We start from the raw sequence: 21783 nt of genomic DNA on the forward strand, positions 1-21783 counted from the left end.
CCTCGACCAGACTTATTTTTAAACTAAAAAAAAAAGGTAGACCTTGCTTTCGGTAACGAGGTTGCGAGTCCGGTTCGGTCCTTTTAAGAACAGGCCCCCTTTTGCCAACCACGTTATACTCGTCGTCAAGGAATACGTCTGCTTCTACCAATTGCTACCACAACATCGCCACCTTTTTCTGCGATACAAAGGCAGATTTTCGCTAATAAGGAGAACCGTGGGTTTGAAAACATTCGGTACTTTATCATCCTAGTTTTCCACATTGTTTGCGAAAACGGTGTTGAGTTCTTTGCATATTTTTTCGCATTGGTTCAAAGGGGGGTCTTGAACTGGTTTTCCATGAAGCAGTCTAGTTCTTCGCTGATGGTAAAACTTAGAACATGTGAAAATTTGTCCGGTCTTAAATTATTGATACCTTTCTTTCGGAATCAGATGTTGATCATTCGATAACGGAAAAGGTTCTGCTCCTTATCTCAGACTTCGTTCTGGCTATTGACCAAGCCAACAGAATTCTCTCCAATTGCCAGTGGGAACCCCAAGTGTCATTCACCCAATTCGTGAGATTAAATTTTTCTATTATAGGTGTCAGAGTTTCTGAGGATACGCCTCAAGTCATGATATAAACAAACCGTGGAAAGAACTTTCACGCGGTATTCGGATCTGGATGAAAATAAATTACGGACCTACATCCAATTGCCGAAGAATGCTATTCGATTCCCCGGACAATCTAGTTGAAAAAGTCGGATAACTTCTGCTCCGTATCTTCTCGACGAATCGAACTATGTTTAAGGGGGAACCAAAGGCTAGTTGGGAGGAAGTCTGCAATATACGCTATTCGCCAATGTCTAACAGCTGCAGCATCCGAGGTTCTGGTTCCTCGACAAAGTTCGCTTTTGTGAGGTTGCTGAACCCAGAACCGATCCCTTCGCAAAATATAACAACAGCCATTTGCTTATAACCACGTCTCGGCAAGAGGTACAGACTACTATCGGGCCTTCAGGGGTTTCGGCTTCTTGCACCTCTTGATTTTCTAAATATGCTTACGATTCATCTGAATGAAGTGCGTCTCGATTCGGATCTATATCGTCGTTGATGTTCCTCCTCTGAAGATAGTCTTAGCGACCATAGAAAGGACTTTTCGGACGTATAGACTGGAATCTATTTGATAGTGAAAAGATGCGGGAGCTGAGACATTGACATATTCAAATTCTAAGATTTCTATTTCCTTCCATACCAGAGAATTTATGCATGGAAATGTCTGTTAGCCACTTTCTAATGTCAGTTTATAAGTGAATTCGCTACATGATGCAAATACATTATACGAAAAGACGGGGTTACGACCATATTCGCCAAAGATCAACTGCTCCCTTAGAATGTTTTCCGCATTTGAAAGCAATGATTCTCTCTTTCGATACACTACCACAAATTCTGAATCATCCTGCGTGCCTGTATCCATATGTACTCGTGTGTATAAACATATATACACATGTATGAGAAGAGACATTATCTGTTGAGTTTTATTCGTTCGTTTATCGCGTTACGCCAACCGGAGACAAGCTAATTATTTATAACGCCAGACGTGCTACTTGTTTATGTCTTCGACCGTGGACGAGAAAAATGAAGAGGTATACAGTATACGTCACCGAAGTTTTTCTAAAAGTTTTACTCTTTGACCCGACAATCTTTTAGAGTGATTCTATGTACACAGTGATTGTTTCACATTAATATAACTTTTGAAAAAGCATATTCAAGCATCCATTGCATGGTCGATTCTTATAGAAAAAAAACCAATATTCAAACGCGTAACGCACATTGAAATAATTATGACCCGGTTTCCGATTCCGCGCTATCCAAACGAACAATGGTTCTTCCCGTGTGAATTTTTTCTCACCTGAGCATGGAGCTTCGCCTAATCCAGGACATACTTGGAAACACGCGTGAACGCTAAACACGACGATACTTAATCACCGTTAGCAGGGTGTATTGTTCTCCAAATTCTCATGTGTCACATCGCGTCTCTCCGACGTAAAGAGGAAAGAGAAAAGAGGAAGCAGGTAGAACGCGCTAGCTGGCGGCCGTTACTCTCCCCGGTAACACCGTGACAGTATCATTATCCGAAGTGAAAATAATTTCTGTCAGCAAAATAACACTCCAGGTTAGGTATTATCAAGGAATCCATTTTCATTCCGTTGTACCATCGGCTTATCGCTTGTGCGCGTTCAATCAGTCGAAACGACGCTCCTATGCGTGCGAATATTTTACTTCACTCAGACACAGATGGAGAAGCAGGAAATATTTTACGGCCATTCCTTTCTCCATGTTATCCCCTGTATTCCTAACCACATCCATTCGTGCCGTAATTTTGGACATCCGGCTTATAGAGATCTTTATCCGCCGAATCTCTCGATTTACACTTTTGTCTAGTGAGAATCTTAGTGCAGGCAGACGCTACTGGATTGCCTAAATTTCTTCGCATTTGTCCGTAGAAATTAGATTTATTCTCATGCTTCGATCTTAGTGTAGCGTAATGTCTGTCACCTGTGAAATAATTGACTGGTGACCCGGAAATCCGTTACTTAATTTCACGACCATTATTCGTGTGGCTGGTTTGGCAAAGACTCCCTTTTCACAAGTCTGGCAAATTTCCGCTAGGAGATTTTGAACCCAGGTGCTTTTTTACTCAAGTCTTCTACAACGGCACGAAAGACGTGGTGGCGGGAAGAGACCAGACTTTTTTTTGCCATTGACTGTAAACGTGAACATATTACAGATGTGTAAATACTCAATAGATGTATTAGTGCAATTTTTGCTACAGTCTTCGAAGAGCAGTTGTCACCCTGCAAACGGGTCCGCTCGGATTCTTAGTGTACAGTAATCAGTAAAATATATAATAAGTCGTAAGGTTTGAGGTCCTTTGCAAGGTTTAGTTTGTCAAGTTTTCTCTAGAAGTTGACTATCATTGAAGTCACCAGTGTTGTTTGAGGTCAGGTGAATTCATTTGAGATCAGGTAACGTCATTCAAAGTCATTCGAATTCCGAAAGTTCTGAAGTTGGGTAAAGATCCTGTTTAAGAATGGCGTATTCGACAGGTGTTCATGATCTTTTATGATATGGACACCGATGCTGAAGTTAGCTACCGATGGAATCAATGACGCTTCAACATTTCTGATACTTAACGGTTGATTCAAATAGTTTGGTCATGAAAAACTATGTGTGTAAGAACCTTCCGTGATTCGACGACCAGCTTCAGCCTAACATGAATCGTACAAAAATGGGATTTTCAATTTATCACAAGGATGCTGGATCATATTGGGACTAATGTAATACTTATTTATCCAAAACACTTTTCCAAGGACTGTGGCTGCTTCTTGTGCGGAAACAATGCCGCTGTCGTATAGCCGGAAGCTTTTGATTAATAGTTAGGCTAATTAACGGGTAATAAACTGGACATCGGGCCACCGTTACCCAGTTGACCACGACGTGGAATAATGACTAGCTGGACACGAGGCAGTAGAACTCGCGTAAGAGCCATAAGAGTAAGTACTCAGTTGTGCGGAGTCGCCAACTTCGAGTCGTGCTCCAACTTGAAGTCGCGTCGTTAATGAACGCATCTCTAGGCTAGAAATGGCTTTCACTTGGTCTCAGACTTCCCACGATCAACAGAAGTGCTTCTTCGTGTTCTTTGAAATATCTCATTCTCTTCTCGTCTAGTCGAGTAACGTTATATCTTCAATTTTCTACCTACCAGCGAAGCAGAGTCAATTTTTTGCCAAGTCACGGGGTGAAGATTAATTCAGTGGTATGCACCACCGAAGAGATACTATAATGTCGCGTATTCAGCTTCGCAAAAAATTAACCTTTTCAAACACGTCATTACAAATCTATGCTGATGAAAATTGGTTGTATGGTTCTGAATTTTTCTGAATAAAACCAAAGTTTCAGTTTCACGTGCCAAGTTCATACGAGCTTTTAAGATATACTCTATAATCAAAGACTAAATGAACAAAGAATACTGCGAATACAAAATGATCCAACGTTTGTTCTTTTCCAAATCGAGCGCCGACTTTCCTTTGGTACAACTTCTGCCGACATCAGCATTATGATACTGGAGGTACGGTTCGGAAGTAATCGTTGAAAAAGTTTAAACAGGTCGGTAACTTTGCTTATATTATAAAAGCAGTCTTACTCTGCGCCGTTCTGTACAGAACCGCGGTGGTTTTATCGTGAAAAATATATCTTGATGTAACACATTATACTCGCAGTAAAAAAAAGGAAAGCTAGCTATCTATTCACGAGTTGAGACAACGGTGTCTCGTGCCAAGGAAACATTGAACAACTTTGCTACTTTTTTCTGGATCTCGAAGCACATTGGACTCCAATTGCGTTGTACGGTAAATATTAGATAGGCAATTGCGGAAACGATTCTCCGGGCAAAAATTGACTCGTCAATCTACGTTGGATTCAAGGTGTTGCCAAATTGCTCCGCAGTTATCTTCTGCTAAAGATTTCTAGCGCCTTTGGGGTAACTTTCAACGAGGAAACAAGCCTCGTAGTCGCATCGTTATTCTCTGAAGCGTTGAACGACGTTAATTTCGTCAAAGGGCCACCCTCCTTCGCTTCCGCGAACAATTTCGTCGTTCTCGCTAATACCGCAGACTATCCTCGGCGAAAGGGAACATTTCCACGTGCCTAATTACAACATTTCGGTTCCGATGACTGGCTTCGAACAAGAAGGTAGCCCATGAGATTGTAACGCTCGTCATAGCGCGAGGCGGGACAGCGAACGTTGCTGCTACGTACTTTGGTATGCAAAATAAAGGTACCTACGGTTTTTATCGTTATCCGGAATCACACCTTCGTGGCAGCAGCCACACTGCTGAAAGTAAATTTTCGTGTTGAAATTCACACGTCATGCTTCAAATCTTGAAATTTAAAAATCTACGTACAATACTCACTAAAGAATATTAAGCTTCCGTTGATCCAATGAACATAATCATTCGACACGGCTAAAATGTGTCAACATTGCGAAAAACCAGAAATATACAATCCGTGCCAATTGTTCTCGCCCATTCTGCATCCCCATAATTTTTGACGTTTTTATCCCATACTTGCACCCACCTGCCGTTGGGGACATTTTGTGAGTAAGCGAAAAGAAGGTTGTATCTAACAATAAGTGATGTTCATTGCGTAGTTGCAGGAAATGATCAATGCCTTTGTCCATAAAGTTGCCATTTGCTTGTACAAGAACACGGAGTATCAGCGAGTGCCTTTTAAAATCCCATCTAAGTTGTCGTGTCCTCTGACTTTCGGTACAAGATTCTGATGCCTTATTGTTAGTCTATCCTTCCGTAGCTTGAATTAACAGTCAGGGAAAAGGAAGAGACGGAATTAAGCGAACTCGAGGAAATCCAGAGAGGCTGGCAAAAACCACTCTGCAACAGACACGCTCGTATCTTGTGTTATTGTGAGATACGTTGCTTCTAGATTACACCGAGAAATCAAAGTACCGCGTGCCGCCTTTGAAAAGAGGTGCCGAATGATTACACACTCGTTATTAATCGAGTCTATAGGTACTCAGACTCCGAGTAATACTATGTATAATTATGACTCTACTCGCATTCACGTCTATCAGTGGGATTAGGTGCTTCGGTTGTTCCCACGATTTTCATGTCTAATTTTTTTCTCTCTCCTTCTTGCGCTAAACTCAACACCCTATATCCACTCGTCATCACGGTTGTGTCTAGATGGAAAAATTATACCTCTGTACTGCTCTTCTAGCATTTTTGGGGGTCGGCCATTATACAATTAGTTGTAAGCTTAGGAAATTACTCGATGGACGCAAAGCCTTCCGATGATCTCGAGTTACTTGTCACGACTTTGAACTGATTTGGAAAGACTTGTTTTATGCTTGATATTTCGAGGATGAAACACTCCAAGCGTCTTCATTACATCAGAAACGTTCAGGTCAGAACTGACATTGCGTGTGGCTAATAGTGAGTTTCGAAGACTTGAGTAAATTTTCATCAATCTTCATGGAATTTGCCTTTTTTTTTTTTAAGTCGGCAGTTTATGTCTCCCAAAAACCGTAAAACATCGAACGACGAATCGTGTGTCAGTAAATCATTTCAATCTTCTATACGCCACTTGCGATTTGTAAATTGTGACCTCCTCAAGTGGAGAAAAAAATTAATGTACTTCTTGGTTATTATTCCTGGTGTAAAAAGCAATTTTTTTTTTATTTTGACTTTGCTTATACAGTTTTCTATCCATGATTTAATGCATGCTGAAATTTTCGAAACATTTCTATTTCACAGCTAACAATCTATTGTAAGCGAATCATTCCTACAAGTTGAAAAACATTTAGATTACAGTGAAAAGTGAGCGAGTCGGCTGCAGTAGATTGTGTGCAGCTTCATATAAAGCTAATTTTTTAATTAGGAGTGCATTCTTTTCAACAACTTTTCAATTCCTGATTGTCCCACGTTATACTATCGGCAGCGTGTAAGCAAGATGAACGTGCAGTGCAACCGTTCGAAATATGGAATAGCGAACGACTTCGTGAGAAGTTCAGCCGCGTTTGTACCGCACTTTCTCGCTGCAGCTAGCCGCCTTCATCTTTTAATATTATTGTTCACCTAGTTTTGGAGTTTGTATGGCAAGCGAAGAGTATTCCTTTACCATAGAAAGTGTACTATGTAATTCTACCGATTAAGAATCAAAAATCTAGCCAAAACTATCACGAATGAAAGCGGACATAGTAACAGAGTTCCTGAACTTTGCTGACGATCTGAAACCCTTTCCGATCACAATTATGCTACTCGTTTCCAATTTAATCATTACCCACAAGCCATTACTGTTTTCCGAAAGGAATTTTCTCTAAAAGTGCACAGACAATGTTTCTTAACGACAGTTCGCTAATTTTTCAATCTAGTACCATTTAACTGCCGTCTTTTTCTTAAGATAGTTAACATAAGGTATCTTCACTTGAACTTGAAGGCTGTTGGTACAATTCAAACTCATTAAAGTCATCGGAATCTGTCAAGAGTCGCATAAATTCCCTTCAAGTGAGTTGTCATATGAAGTACCAAGCTTTTGGATCGATGAAGTTCGTACGTCAGGCATAGACTCGACTCGGGAATGGTAAACCCTGGTCTCGTTACTTCAACGTTCAAAAATCTTCTGCATATGATTATCTATAGTACCTGAAAAGCTATGAGGCTGAAGTTGATAACATTATCGTAACGAAACATTGGGGAAAATTTGATTATTTTCTTATTTTCACAATCAGAGTTCCTTCAAAGTGGAACTAAGATTTCAAAATATGAATATGTCTTATTTTATTACGGCTCGCTTAATTTCAAACAATTCCAAGGCCGCGAAAGAAAATTTTCTTCAGCCTAAATCGTTACAATAACGTTACCAACTTCAACATGATGAAAACCTGACCGAAACACAGCGATAAAAGCCGTGTGATGGGTTGAAAAGCTGCTGTTTTTACACGCTTCGAAACTTTGGAAGGCAACAAGTTTATACGCGGTTTATTATGTGTGTCACAGTGTTCACGGGTGACCAGATTCGGGATTTATCGGGCAGTCACGATGCGGGGTTTCTGCCTTTCAGTTTCCAGCATCGCGTCGCCTGCATGCTCTGAGCTTCTAGCGTTCGTTATCGTTGATGTTATTTTCATCATCATCATCATAGCGATTTTGACGAGATGACGGAAACATATCAAGAGAGCGTGTAAGTAAACGCCTATTTTTGAGGCGCTCGTTAACCGATTTGCGTAACCCATTCGTGAGTGTATAACACCATCGATACGGGTGTAAGATGCTGCAACGGGTCACGCGGTTGCTTCGAACTCTGTTGGTTTAGCTGCCGTCCAGCGGCTCTCCATCTCTCTCTCTCTTTCTCCTCTCTCTTAGCCTCTTACGCAACGCATCGTTACTCTACCTTAACGCAGATAACCTTTCAGCAAAATATTCAACCATGTACTCCAACGCATGACTCAAGCTCTGCGATCTCTTCTTGACTCAATGAGCTTTAACTCCTGTCGGTAATGCTGAATGATCCATGGTTTCTGCGAAAGAAGGAATTGGGGTGATTCGGTTCGCTCGAAATGCTCATCAAGAAATTTGGTCTATCATCGTAATCAGCAATTGACGATACATCATAAATATTTTCTACACAGAGATTTCAATCACAATGGAAAGGTCGAAAATGGTGTGATCGTTGGAGGATTAGCTGCGTTTAGAAAGTTTCCCGTCCACAAAACGATCGAGTCAAGACCGTCTTCTGTAAGTTTTTCATTTGAAAACTCTAGATAATCTAGTGTATACTTTTGCTAGAACATTATTACCGATTGCTGAAGGTCTGAATCATCGTTTATGTCCCTGACTCATTCGGGATTAGTAAGTTCCTGCATTCCTCATGGGATAAAAGGATAAGGTTTGAGTGGCGTGGTAAGAAATAATTAATGAGTAATGACAAAGACAGTAAACGAGTAAAAAGTATACTATACTGATTCGGACGCTCGTCTATAGTTTCAAATTCATTAAAAATATTTTTTCATGTACCCGAACTTTTCATATATCTGCAAGCTTGAATCTACCGAAAGTTTCGCTCGGCCAAGTTTGATCAAAAACTCAAGATGCCACTGATACTGACTTTCAACCATCACTTTTCGACGGATCGCTGAAACCTGCTGAGCATGGAGTTGTGAACTTCAGCCTAATCACCTATCCCATCGCTATTGGAACTCAGTGTTGGTATCTGTTTGGTATCTTCTCTCGAGCTTCATCGGTTGCAACTTCAGGTCCATAAGCTTGATCAAACACTTTTATACTGTAACTATGAAGAGTTTTGGTAGCAAATTTTTAAGGGTTGCAGATTGAAACTTGGGAAGTTGGCTTCAAGCTAAATGTTGCGATGACTTACAAGAGGTAGTATTTTTCACCCGGTATCATTTAGTGACTACTTAACTTCATCGATCAAAACTTCAGATACCTATGATAATTGTTCCTTCCGTATCTCGCGTATTCACAACTATACATCAGAGTAATCTCAGATCGTGGTTTTCGAGTATCAGTACCGACTTGTCTATGTCACTACTGGCTTGAATTGGCATTTGTGGGTGTAGTAATTCGCGACAAGATCGAAAGCTCGAAACCCTCTACAGATATGGCTACATCCATGAACATACATGTAGATACGTACGCGTAATAACGTACAGTTACCATCTACGGTACTGGCGATGAATTCAGCTCAAGGAGATGAGGCTTACCTGCTCCGTGCACCGGAGCATAAACCCGGGCCGAAAGAAGCACCGGATAGATATAAATTACAGATCTTCATCGGGTTCGTGAACATGCGCAGTGCCGTTTGCGCATGACGCCTGCGTTATAGACAAGGATATAATAATACGAGCGAATCGCCGCGTCCCGATTGTGGGTATCTTGTATCATACGAGCTCGAGCAAAATACGAGCTACGTCTCGGATTGCGCGGCGGTCCTTCACGTGATTCATTCGCGTGCGTAGTATGGGACTGTCGATAAATAATCGCAAAACAAACCTGAATCTGACGAAGTCCGCGATCTTATAAACGGGGGGGATAATCTCCTAACTTGCCAATTATTGACACGGATTTAGGCATTGTATTACCGTCGTGATGAAAAAAATTTCCATTGTAGCTGTACCTACTATGGTTGGATTGTCCTCCTGTCTCTCACGTTCAGAGCCTCAGAAGAGAAAAATAACATCAGGTTAATTTTGCGCAAAAAAAAAGTCCCGTGATAGTTTGATTGCGGTTTTTTTCGCGAAAAAAAAATAAGCCACATCCTGATTCGTGCGGGCTGGATTATTCTACAGGTGTGTAGTTTCGAATTTTTGAACAAGTATTATGGCTTACAATTAGTTGTCCTGTCGAAATTCACCTCTGCACTTGATGAAACAACAAACACTAGACAACCGATTGTCTTTTCGATTTTAAAAACTCTTCTATCGGGCAGATTTTTTTTTTGTTTTTTTTTTTTTTTTTTTTAGTCAGAGTGTGTTCAGGTACAAGTCAGCGTCTATGAGGTGGCGGCGAAATCATTGTTGTTAGATGCAGTCAAAGTAAAAGTGGTTCTCGTGCGTAATGGTGTAGACCAGGTGGTTTATGGGAGTTGAAGTCAAGGTGTCGTAGACTAACAATTCATAATAGGTAAATAAAATGCGAAGAATCATTTGTAATAAATCTTTGAGCAGTTGTGACTTCCTCGAACACTAGACGAACAGCTAATTTGTAGTGTCTCAAAATTTGTTTAAAGAAAATTGATTGATTTGAACAAAGGAAACATTGTTCGTTTGTTTTTTCAATGCTAAAATTATATTGTTTATCAGATTACGACGTTTCAGGACTCATTAGATTGGCCAATGAATTGCTTGCAAACCAGCTGAAAATGGATGTTCAGTAACCTTCAAAAAGTTTATTGATTATAACTTGCCACGATTTTGCATACGATGATTTTGTAATAAACTAGAATTGCCCAAAAATTGATTTACAAAAATCAAAATATCAGCTATGATCATTTCAGATCTGTATGATTGCTTTAAAATCACTAACAATCGACTTTCTCTAGATTCAAATCCTTACATAAATTTGTTTGATTTTTATTCTTGAGAGATATTGTTCTATTTAAGTGCAAGTTAATATACTTCGTTAACAGCTTTTGAACCTTTGTTTAACTTTTTTCCTCAGACAGTAGGTTTGATACTTCCTTAAATGGTGCTTCTCATGGCTGAAAGAAATATTATATTGTTATTCATACATTATTCAAGCAATAAAGAGTGAGAACCACGCCAATTGCAGTTCAGCCCACCAACATCTAAGGTACCCATTAAGGTGAACAAAGAAACTCGAAACAGGTAAAAAGAATAGGCAAAAAAAAGTAGTAAATAAAGGAATTCGAGAAACTATTCATTTTTTCGTAAAAAAATTTGTCAAATTCTCTAAGACGTAGTTTAAAAATCATTTAATCAATCCCGTAAAAAAAAAAACTACGCAGAAAAAATATTTGACGAATTTAATGGTTTCACTACTAAATAACCGAAATTATTGTTCTAATAAACTTTTTCACCGAATCGAATGACATTTCTTTTAATCTGCAATAAAGCATTTCGCTCGTCACAATTGATTGCCATATTTGGTACATTCAACAAATCCTTTCTCTGCAGTATGCTTAACCAACGAACAATTCTTCAGCACCCATGACAACTTATTCCCGTTTGACGAGCGTACTCCGGTATTATTTATTCGTCGAGTCATACGTACAGGCGTGGTTATGTAAGAACCTCCAGTTGGTACCCGAGTACCCATAAACCGGGCCGTATGAATTCCTACGGGCGCTTGAGGGGAACTCGGGTCTCAATAGTTGGATATTCAATATTCGAGGGCTGGTGGACCGTGTCCTTGGGATATGAAATTACACACTTAATTCATTTCGTATCCGCAACGTGTACCAATAACGCATATAGCATTTATGGAACAGTGTTACGAGTCGTGTTTTCGCGGAGCTTAATGGCGAACAGGAGATCATGAGAGTCGATAATAGGTCGGTGGGTTTTTCCTTCGGAGAATTCTGAAGGAGCAACGTGCGCAGCCGATTTGATCATCGCACTCTCTCCCGTATGTTTATTACGAGATCTTTGCAGTACCTGTTACGAAACTTGACAAATCATTACGAGATAAGATCATTCTTCCCACACAGACATCGGCCCGAAACGATTATAAAAATAAACCAACGGAATGAACCCGTATTTCAAATTGTTATACAATAACTAGATTGTCCCACTTCTTTATTCCGTTTGCTATTTAAGAATTATAGACAGTCGTCAGCATAAAGCAAACTCGCACGACTTGTCGGACTCTAATTTACGCAAACAAAATCAGTCACAGTTTTTTTTCAAAGATTCGGATCACTTTACAAGTTTGTTATTTTGGGAATATTATTTGAAATTCATGATTAAACGTTTCTTCATCATTGCCAAGGGATGTTGATTGGATCAAACCTATAACTTCAATCGCGTCTGTGAATCTATATGGGAAAGTCTGCACTATTTCGACCTAGGTCTGACCCTTGACCTCTTGGATTTGGGTACACGGTTTTTTATATGATTGGTCTCACTTTGAAAGGCACTCGGTTTTTTTTTTTAGATTTTTGTGACACGATTTGAATTTTCTGCAATTTTTCAAAAGCATGTTATTGATCGACATAATTTAAAAATCTCCCCACTCCGGCTCTAGGCTCAAAAATTTTGATACCTGACACACGATTTTTCAGAATTTTATCCGCTTTTTAAATTGTGTCGATCAATAACATGCCTTTGAAAAATTGTAGAAAATTCAAACGGTGTCGAAAAAATCTAAAAAAAAGACCGAGCGCCTTTTAAAGTGAGAACAATCGTATAAAAAATTGCGGGCTAAATCCAAGAGGTCAAGGGTCAGACCCAGATCGAAATGGTATGGAGTGCCCCATATGTTTAATCTTTATAACTTTCATCATCGAACATTGACATTGTCGCCATTTCAATAAACTTATAAATAATCAAGAGCTAGGAATTGACCTTAAACAACGAAATTCCAAAATTTCCACGAATAATTTTCAACTTTGTAGGTATTATACTTACCATTCGGTACCAACTTCTCTGCATTGTCTCCAGGAACTCGGTGCCATCTAAACTTACTCGCGCTTTTCATACAAGCCTCGTTAGCTCAAATTAGAATTTCACGGGACTAGAATCGCCCGGAGATTGCGATCACATTCATTTTTGCGACTGAACAAATCGGTCTCAAACCTTGAGGGATAAAATTTGAACCATTTGTGAGGCAATTTATCGGCATGATAATTTCTGACTCGCCTTCCAAAGTTTCGCGAAAGAAAACTTAACTTTGCGATAGCACCGAGAAATTCGGTACCCTGAGTCAATTTTGCATCTCCAGAATCTAAGCAAAGACAAAAGTTTTGTGCATGCAGTGCAAAATTGCTTGCTTACACTCGGCTTCTATGGATATTGCAGTTTCACGCTTCGGAGAGCGATGCGCTGTCTAAAATCTGGGTCAGGAATGGTCGAGGAATTCTATGAGAGAGCAAAGTCTCCCGGCTCTCGAAACCCGCGTAGGATAATTTTATCACTTCCTATTTATTCTTACACTAGCTGCGGCACGCATGCTCTCGGTTGCAGTTTGTACTGGAGAACAATTCATCCATCGCGTCAGTAGGTATCAATTTTTCCGAGCACCATAATGCATCGTCTGAAATCGTGTTATTGTTTATGTTCTTGCAAATATCTCCTTCTTTTCTGCAATTCCAATTGTTGCGTTGACTTTTTGGTTTACATTTTCCGCCCATGTTTCGTGGCCAATGAGTTGTCTCACCATGTTCAATACAAGAAAGTCCTCTTTACGGCGTCCTTACGGTTTGAGTACAGCTACTTATCACCTGATTTGGAAGTGCTTTTTAAACACAAACGCCGTTCATGAAAGAAGTGTTCCTTTAGAGTTCCCAATATTAGAATCGCGCCTCTCTAAATCCGGGAATTCGTAGCCCGAACACTTACGTGGATCTACTTTACTCTGAACCGACAAAGGGTCAAAACAGCTCGACACATGTTCAAAGTCCAGGAGCCGAGTTGACGACAGTACCTACCGGGGTTTGCGACAGAAGCAAGCTTCCGGTGTGGTAGGAGGAATGCTGATCAGTTTCCGGTGTCCCCAACAGTCAGCGCGCTACTCGCTTTGGGCTGGAACCGTGTATTATTTCGTCTTGGTAGGTGGTAATCAGCAGCATTGCGTGAAAAAAAGAAGTCAAAAAAACTCCCAGGGTAGAAAGTTTTCGTTATTGGAAAGATCAAAAAAAAAAAAAAATGCAATTCCCCAATTTCCTCTCCGTACCTCCAAACTCGTCCGCGGAGTGAGTTGATGTATTTGGAAAGAGTTTGAACACGAGAACAGGATAAGGTCTGACGATGAGTTTGAAAGATCTCTTCTGTGCGCCACCTTATTCTTGTAGTCGGTTACAGGCGACAAGTTATCATACCGTCTGCGGTGTTTTTGAAGCTGTACATTGTACATGCACGTGTATGTACGAGTCGTGAGTTGACGGGTGATACAGAGCGTGTTAAGATCAAAACAAGGTGAAACACGAAACCATAAGGATTGAAACGTGAGGAACTGTTATCTCCTGTTTTTTGGGACTGAGGAGGGCGTGCTATCTCGTCAATCTTCACCTACGAAGCTGTAGCGATACCGAACCTGATTCTTCTGTCACAATTAGCCTCGGCCAGCATTTAAAACCCGGAGACATTATGAGCATGAAATTTATGAATTATACACAGGTACATTTTACGTAATACGTATAAGGCCTGTCGACTGTCAAGCAGCATGCTCTGTCACTGCCTATCATGCGGGTCGCAATTGAGTTGCCCTTGATTCGATAATCACGCCTTCCTATAACTACTTCCCTAAAACGAAAAGGTGCTAACAATTTTTTTTTTTTTTTTTATCACTTGAACGCGAGGTTTGATTTTTAAAATTTTTTGTTTACTATAGAATAAAAAATGTATCGTAAATTCTAGTAATCTTTGTGGACAAGCCTCAAATTATGGATGTACAGTAAGTTTTATTTTATACTGTCATTGGAAATAGGATGTATAGATGTTGGATTTTCGGGTCGAAATTGTCAAATTTAGCAGGAGTTGTGAAATATATATACACAAGGGTCAACGAATTCTTACACGATTAAAATATATCCATACTTTGAAAACTATTTCATCACTTTCGGACAATGCAAAATATGAGTTATTACAGTTACTGTGAATGGCCGCCAGATGTCGCACCGTACTCTGCGCTCCCGCATATAAAATCAAAATCCGTTTCCACAAGTGTCAGAGATTACTTCTGATTTTATGCAGCGTATGTTTTGAAGTCTACTGTTTCGCCGTACATTCAGTATCAGCATAATACAAATATAACGAAACAGAATTTTCGTTTCACGATTATCAATTGCATTGTTTCGAGGTGGAATTGTGTTTTAAATAATCAATCCTTTTCGTTCTTCGACGCATGTTCTTTTTACACGTATCGCGCCGCGTTCGCGATGCACAGACTTCTAAAACCGCGATCTGCGAGGGAGTCAGACACTTTATACGCATGGCAATAATCAGAGCATGGTATAAATGTTGTAAACGGCAGGATGCCTCTGTAATCACCGGATCTTCTTCTCCAACACGTCGACTAATTTACATTCCGTCTTATCCGCGATCTCTATGCCTCGCGAATGCCTCAGCCGTATTTTGGAGGTGTATAATAGAACCCGAGTCCGCCGTCTTGAAGAGCGGAAAACTGGGGAAAATGTTTTGTCGAAACAGAGAAACATTCTTCAGTCAATTTTTTATCCACCATGAAAAAGTTGTTCCACATGCTGCATTGTGAAAAAATTATTTAATAATGAAGTTTGTCGGCTTCAAATTCTTTCAATTTTAACGCAATTTGTTTTCCATCAAGGACACTTCTCCTTTCTTCTTACTCCGTGGATCAGGACTCTAAGTATTGCAATATCCAAACTTTCCGGTAGACAGCGCTATAAGCAAAGAGGTCAACAACATTTCACTTCTATTACTTCTTTTCCCTCTCTTTTTAGAAAAGATTGAAAAAAAAATAATCGCACTTCTGATATAACTCCATGAAATAATTCGTATTCCGTATAACCAAGCTGCAAGTTTTATTAGATTGTATTTGAATTCTTGTTTCGTGTACATGGTTTTCTCTCTTCTGAAGATGACGCGAGTAAAATGTCACCAATTTAAACTATCATCAAAGCCTAAGGTGCATCACTGACATGAAAATGTCGCAAATAGTGGTGATTCAAAACGTTTGTTGGTATTATAGTCTATTTTGTTTTTTATTAATGGACCGATAGTAGTAAAAATAAACGTGACATTTTACTCGGTCGGTAATGACTAACTATAACATCCTCTTAACTTGGTTCTCCCGTAGTGGAAGGACCAAGTTAGCACTCACAACGTTTGTTGGTATGATTGTCGGGTAAGGCAAACATTTTTCTTTTTAACGGACCGATAATAGTCAAAATAAGTGTGACATTTTACTCGGTCGGTAATGACTAACTGTAGCATCCTCTCAACGCGGCTCTCCCGCAGCTCAAAGACCAATTTAGTATTCAAAGCTGGCCGCGTCCACTCGCTTTCACGGATCATGTTAATGCTAATGCGATCCTAAACTCACTCATGCCTGCAGCAGTCACAAGTGGCGCTTATACCACGTCCCGCGGATCGCACTAGTGATTGTGTGATTCACTCGAATCAATTGGCAGGCTGCGCGCACCGCTTCGGGTACATCGCATTGTCTTCACCTGGGAGACGAATAGCTTTCAGACTACACGGTGCCCATGTCCGTCGATCCCGAGCCCTAAAAGCTCACGTCTTCACTGTCAGAAGTATTTCAAGCTGTTGTGCTGTACTAATTATCAATTAGCCGTATGTAAGGGTGGTCCGGTGAACACACTTTTAGTTAGGTGATTTTAGTTAATCGGGTTTAAGTAAACAGTCGATTTCAACCAAATAAGACGTATAAGCTTATTGTTGGAATAGATAGATAAATTGCATGTAAACTGAATAACTCATTTTTATCAATTTTCATTTATACTATGGTACCCGAAAATATGAGAACAAAAATTTTTCAGGTCGCAGTATTGTTGATATTTTTAGGTGCAAAAAATCTCATTTTCCTGAAAAACCGATGACTTAAGCTCTGACAAATAGTGAACCCTTTCATGTATACATTTTTCCTTAGATGAACTCGAAATTTTGCATACATGAGCTTTTGGGATCGCTGATTACGAATCTGAACTGGAAATACGAAAATTCAATATCATGGATCAAATATGACTGACAAACAAAAACAATATGAAGAAACATTGTGAAAAAATTTTTTAAAATTTGTGATAAATTTGTGTTTTTTTTTTCGTGGTAAAGTACGAATTTTGACGATTTATTTACATGTGAATATGTTTGTAGTAAATAAAAAACAAATAAATTGAATTTTTTCCCTTGGACTTAGAAACATTTCAGGGAACATGTAGAACCAAAAAACTTGGCAGTTATCAAAAAAGTAGCTTAGTAAATGAAATGCTGCAAAAAAAAAAAAAAAAAAAAAAAAAAAATGGGACACTCAGCGTACCAGCGTGAACTAAACGGTTAAATTGAATGAACATTATAGATTGATAAAAACTTTGCAAAGAATTTCGTGATACCTACGCCGTCCCTTTGACCGCTGGGAATCCCCCAGATTTTGTACGGACCATCCCGAAGCTAGGGAGTGTAAAGCATCCGATTGCAAGCGCGCTTGGTGCCTGATCGTTTTACCAAACCACTTAACTTCCACCTTGTGGCATACAAAACAGAAATGTCGACGCTCCGCGTGGCGCCGCAAGCGTCGGGACGTCACGGCCCTCCTCCATTACTTTTTACTCCAACTCTCATTGTTTCACGTGCTTTATGAAATTCACTATGAAATTATTCTACCTCATTGGTGCTAATTTTTTCTTTTCATTCTATTTCTTCAATCCATTCCGACGGTGGTGCAAATTTTTTCAACAGAGTGCAATTGAATTACACGTTTTCTCTCTTAGTCAATTATTCATACATATTGGGATGGAATGATACACCCTGTGAAACCCGGGAACGATTTATCCAATGGGATTACATCGTACTGCGTGATTGGAAAACCTATTCAGGGTGTCTGCTGCTCCTTAAATATCCTTGAGCCCTGGAATTATCCTGGACAACAAAGGTTGATCCTCAAGTCCTCGAAAAGTCCTGGAACATTTTAATTTGACCTGGAAAAGATGACACAATATATTTTCGATTGAAAATTGCGGTATTTCATTTGTAATACGCGCGTTAAATTTTAGCAGACGACGGACCATGCAGTTGTTCAAAATTCACTTTTTATATGAACTGTTATATAAATCTTTTGATTCAACATCTAACCAACTTGACCTATCCTTAAAACTTGGTAAAAAAATGAAATCAAGGACCTGGAATTTATCAGTCAATTGTTTCGGAAACTCTTGGAATAGACTCTTATTGTGCAAAATCTCTGATTAATCAACGAAATATATTATTTGATTTGAAAAAAACTAACTAATTACATCTCTTAATCGTAGAGGCGGTTTTTTTTTCACGTTCAAAATATTTTCATTGATTTTGTCAAACAGTGTCATCATCATCATCGTCATTGTGTTGTGCCATAAAAGCATTTCTTCTAAATCCCATTGGAAAATGAAAGTATTTCACAGTGGAATATGGAAATAATAAGGAATTATTCTCCCGGGTTCGAGTCAAGAATTTTTTATTTTCAACGGAAATAAAAACAGTTATTATTTAATTGAGTAAAAAAATGGCACGTCTTAGGAATTTTTCTTCCCAGACGTGCTGTTTACAATGCATCGTTGCGTCGCTTCGCGTTCACGTGTTTACGCTTCTGGTTTCGCCTACACACCACGTTTTAAGCTGTGTTCTCTTTTCTTATTTTCTCTATCCCTCCTCCACCTCTTCCTTCCACCCTGGTCGAGAGGAGGTGCATGAATTTCTACCGTTGGTCTAAATTTAATGCACCTCAGGTTATATTAATTACCAGCTGAAACTTTGCTGCGCCTTGTTGAACAAACAGAAACGAAAAAGAAAAAGGAAGAATAAAAAATATGGTCGAGCTTCCGATTCGACTGAAATTTCAACAGAGCCGCATTTTTAAGCCTCTGAATATCCGGATAAAATGTTCGGATTCGCATTCTTCGAGAAACTTAGACATACTTGCAAAACAAAGCAGAAGTATACACCTGTATTTCAGAGTACTAAATCTTTAGAATTACACACCGGAAGATTAGATTTGTTGATTTTACCATATATTCAAGCGGATTAGATATTACTAGTTTACTTTTTATTCTTTATAAAAATATCATCAACACCTGCATGTAATTTGATCAAGCTTGAATCAATAATAATTTCATAATACGATCACACTGTTTTCTAATTCTGAAAAGACGGATTCACTTCGATGCAAAGCTTATCAAATCATTCGTTAGCGATAAATTTATTTTCACTCGTGGAAAAATAGATTGCAGCCGACAAATAGATGGTTTCCGCTGATGCTAGCGGAACTCGGTTATTTTGAGTCGAAAAAAAATCTGTTTATTCGTGTGAGATAAGTTTCTGATTTACGGTGAATAAATTTGAATAATCTGAAAAAATAGAAAAAAAAAAAAAACAATTCGCTTCAATTCAAAATTAAATCACAATCAAACAAAATTTATGCATCTAAAGTTCTCAGCTTTTAATTATTATTTCTTATCGTTCTAATCTTTGCTTGTAGGTAAGGTTTTACCGAAAATAAATTCATCCATGGACCGCGGAATTGCCGATAGGGCTTATCGGCGGGTCGGGAGTCGAAATAGGGCAGGCAATTACTTTATCCTACTCGTTAAGCTTGACTTTAATTACCTAGTTTCCGGTGCGGCGGATAAACAGGTGTGTAAATCTTGACGTATGACGTATATGCACGTATACATACGCGACACACCTCCGGGTCTTACAAACCTGCGTCGAAGAAGTTCCCGCAAGACGACGTCGCGACGCTCCAGGCGCGCGTTCCGACGCCGAGCTTATTTTTAGTGCATTCCGGTGCAATCGGAGCAGCCCGACATCCCCGCGGTGTCTAAGCACTGGGTATCTTTTGCTCCCGCAAGATTTTCTCGTCGGGTTAGCTTAATGCTTCTTCTTCTTCTTCCTCTTCTTTTTCTTCTTCGAGGAGGATTATCTGATCGTGAGTTTCAGCTTTTTACGAGGTGTGTCAGCGATATTCGTCTACACGCACAATCCACATGCGTTCGTCGCAGCAACGCAAATCCGCAACGAAATTAATTTACAGGAGTGTTGAGGACTCGGATACCGGGTGTGAACAATTTCTCACAGCTGCCATAAAAAGAGAAATTTATATTTACATTGCGGAGGTGTGGACCGATCCTTTGGAATCCCAGCATTTGGAGTACTCGTCAGACTTTAGTGAATTACCAACTTCGTTGAGGAGAAACGAAAACTTCCTGGATCAGTTAGTTTCTATGCGAAAGAAAACTTAGATCTGGAATCTTTACATCGATGAAAAAAAAAAAAAAAAACATTGAAAATGAAACACTCCTTTATATCGGTTTTCATGCACAGTGCGCAAAAAATTCGATCACCGTCAAAGGATGCGGTATTTTGTCATTCATGTCAACTTCGTATTGTTGAATTTCAGGTCTTATATGAGTTGAGCAATAAAATTCTCCACGGTACCATTTCAAAGTTTTCAAAACTACGAATCCCTTTGAGTAGGTACAATACAATGGACCGTGTCAGCAGTGAAATAATTGACTTGAATGCATCCTCGAAAGGTTGATAATAACTTAGAAATGGACAGTAAAACAACGCGGCGGAAGTGGGAGGCTAAAGAGGAGAAAAGGAAGAAAGAACAAGATTCATATTTTCAAACATTCTGGCATACTTACCGGTTACACGACGACTGGGTGTTACTGGAACGTGAAGAAACGCTAAGTATTCCAAGTCATTCGCGTTCAGGTGGGACTTGCGCTACGGCTGCAAAACGGTGGAATTCATGGGAAAATAGTATGCCTGCCCTGCCCTCTTCGCCCTTTCGTAGCTGTGCGACGTACGTTTGTTTCATATACCGTAAGAAGTTGGCCATGTTCTGGTTACTGTTCCATCAGTCGCACGTGTGCAGGTGCATCATGGTATGGGAAATTCTTGTCCCGCGATATTGCACAACGTTACATGCCTAAGGATCGTGACGAAAATACTAATTTGTCATAGGCGGCGTTCATTGCCAGTCCCATTGATGAACTCGGTCCGTTTCGGGCACACTTGGAACAATCATCTACAGGACCCGTGACTGCAAAATGCAAACACTGATTTTTTGGAAGTCAAAAATACTGCCGGGGAATTGAATTCGATGGTTACCAAGTGGATGTCATATCCATTTTTGATTGATTTGTGTCGAATTGCTGCAGAAGCATTCAACGGAAGTCAAGCATAGATTGTCGAAAAGTGAGGACATTCAAATATCTAAGGATTTGACGGTTCCAGGATTTAAAAGCGTTTCAATCAGTCAGTTGGAATTACCTGAAAAAATTCGTCCCATGTGCAGTTCATAAAATGCTTCCGATGTTTAACTGTATAATTGTATCGAAACGCATTAATACGAAACAGTTTCCAACATGCTTAAGGCATTAATACTCTAATTTGTCATGATCTGCTTACACACTGAACACGTGACAGGGTTGAAACCAGTATTATCAATTTTTTGGAACTTTAACAGGTTCTCTCTAACTCCCCTTCACTTAATCAAAAAAAAAACCCTACTCTCTTGAACAAGTCATCAGATTTCATAACACTTACGTAATACTCAATCAACATCCGCTAAAAAAAAAACTTACGTGCAGATTTTACGCTGCCATCGGTTTTGATTGGTATGTCTTATGCTGTCTACGCAACAAGCTAACTGCATCGAGTGTCTTCTGTGCCGGTGTGACGTTGACTTGGCGATTAATTGCGTTGAAATTTCACCGTGACAATTTCTTAATAGAGTATCTCGCTCTTTGCACGATAGTCTGCACGAGTCTTACGGTGGCCATTAGTTCCAACTGAAACAATCGGTGAACTAATATCACAGCTCCTGG

At 39.6% G+C, this 21783-nt stretch overlaps 1 protein-coding gene and 1 long non-coding RNA gene across 2 annotated transcripts in view; one reads left to right on the forward strand and one right to left on the reverse strand.

Moving 5' to 3' along the window:
• LOC124223896 (uncharacterized) overlaps positions 1–21783 on the forward strand; it is a 62597-nt gene that overhangs the window by 23687 nt on the left and 17127 nt on the right. The window lies entirely within an intron of this gene.
• On the reverse strand, positions 19881–20976 carry LOC124223900 (uncharacterized). The gene is made up of 3 exons (XR_011177665.1): positions 20761–20976; positions 20596–20683; positions 19881–20167 (listed from the first exon to the last, which is right to left on the reverse strand). It is a non-coding gene; the product is annotated as an uncharacterized lncRNA (long non-coding RNA).

The sequence above is a fragment of the Neodiprion pinetum genome, chromosome 7 (genome assembly GCF_021155775.2).
Source record: "Neodiprion pinetum isolate iyNeoPine1 chromosome 7, iyNeoPine1.2, whole genome shotgun sequence".
Lineage (NCBI taxonomy): Eukaryota > Metazoa > Arthropoda > Insecta > Hymenoptera > Diprionidae > Neodiprion > Neodiprion pinetum.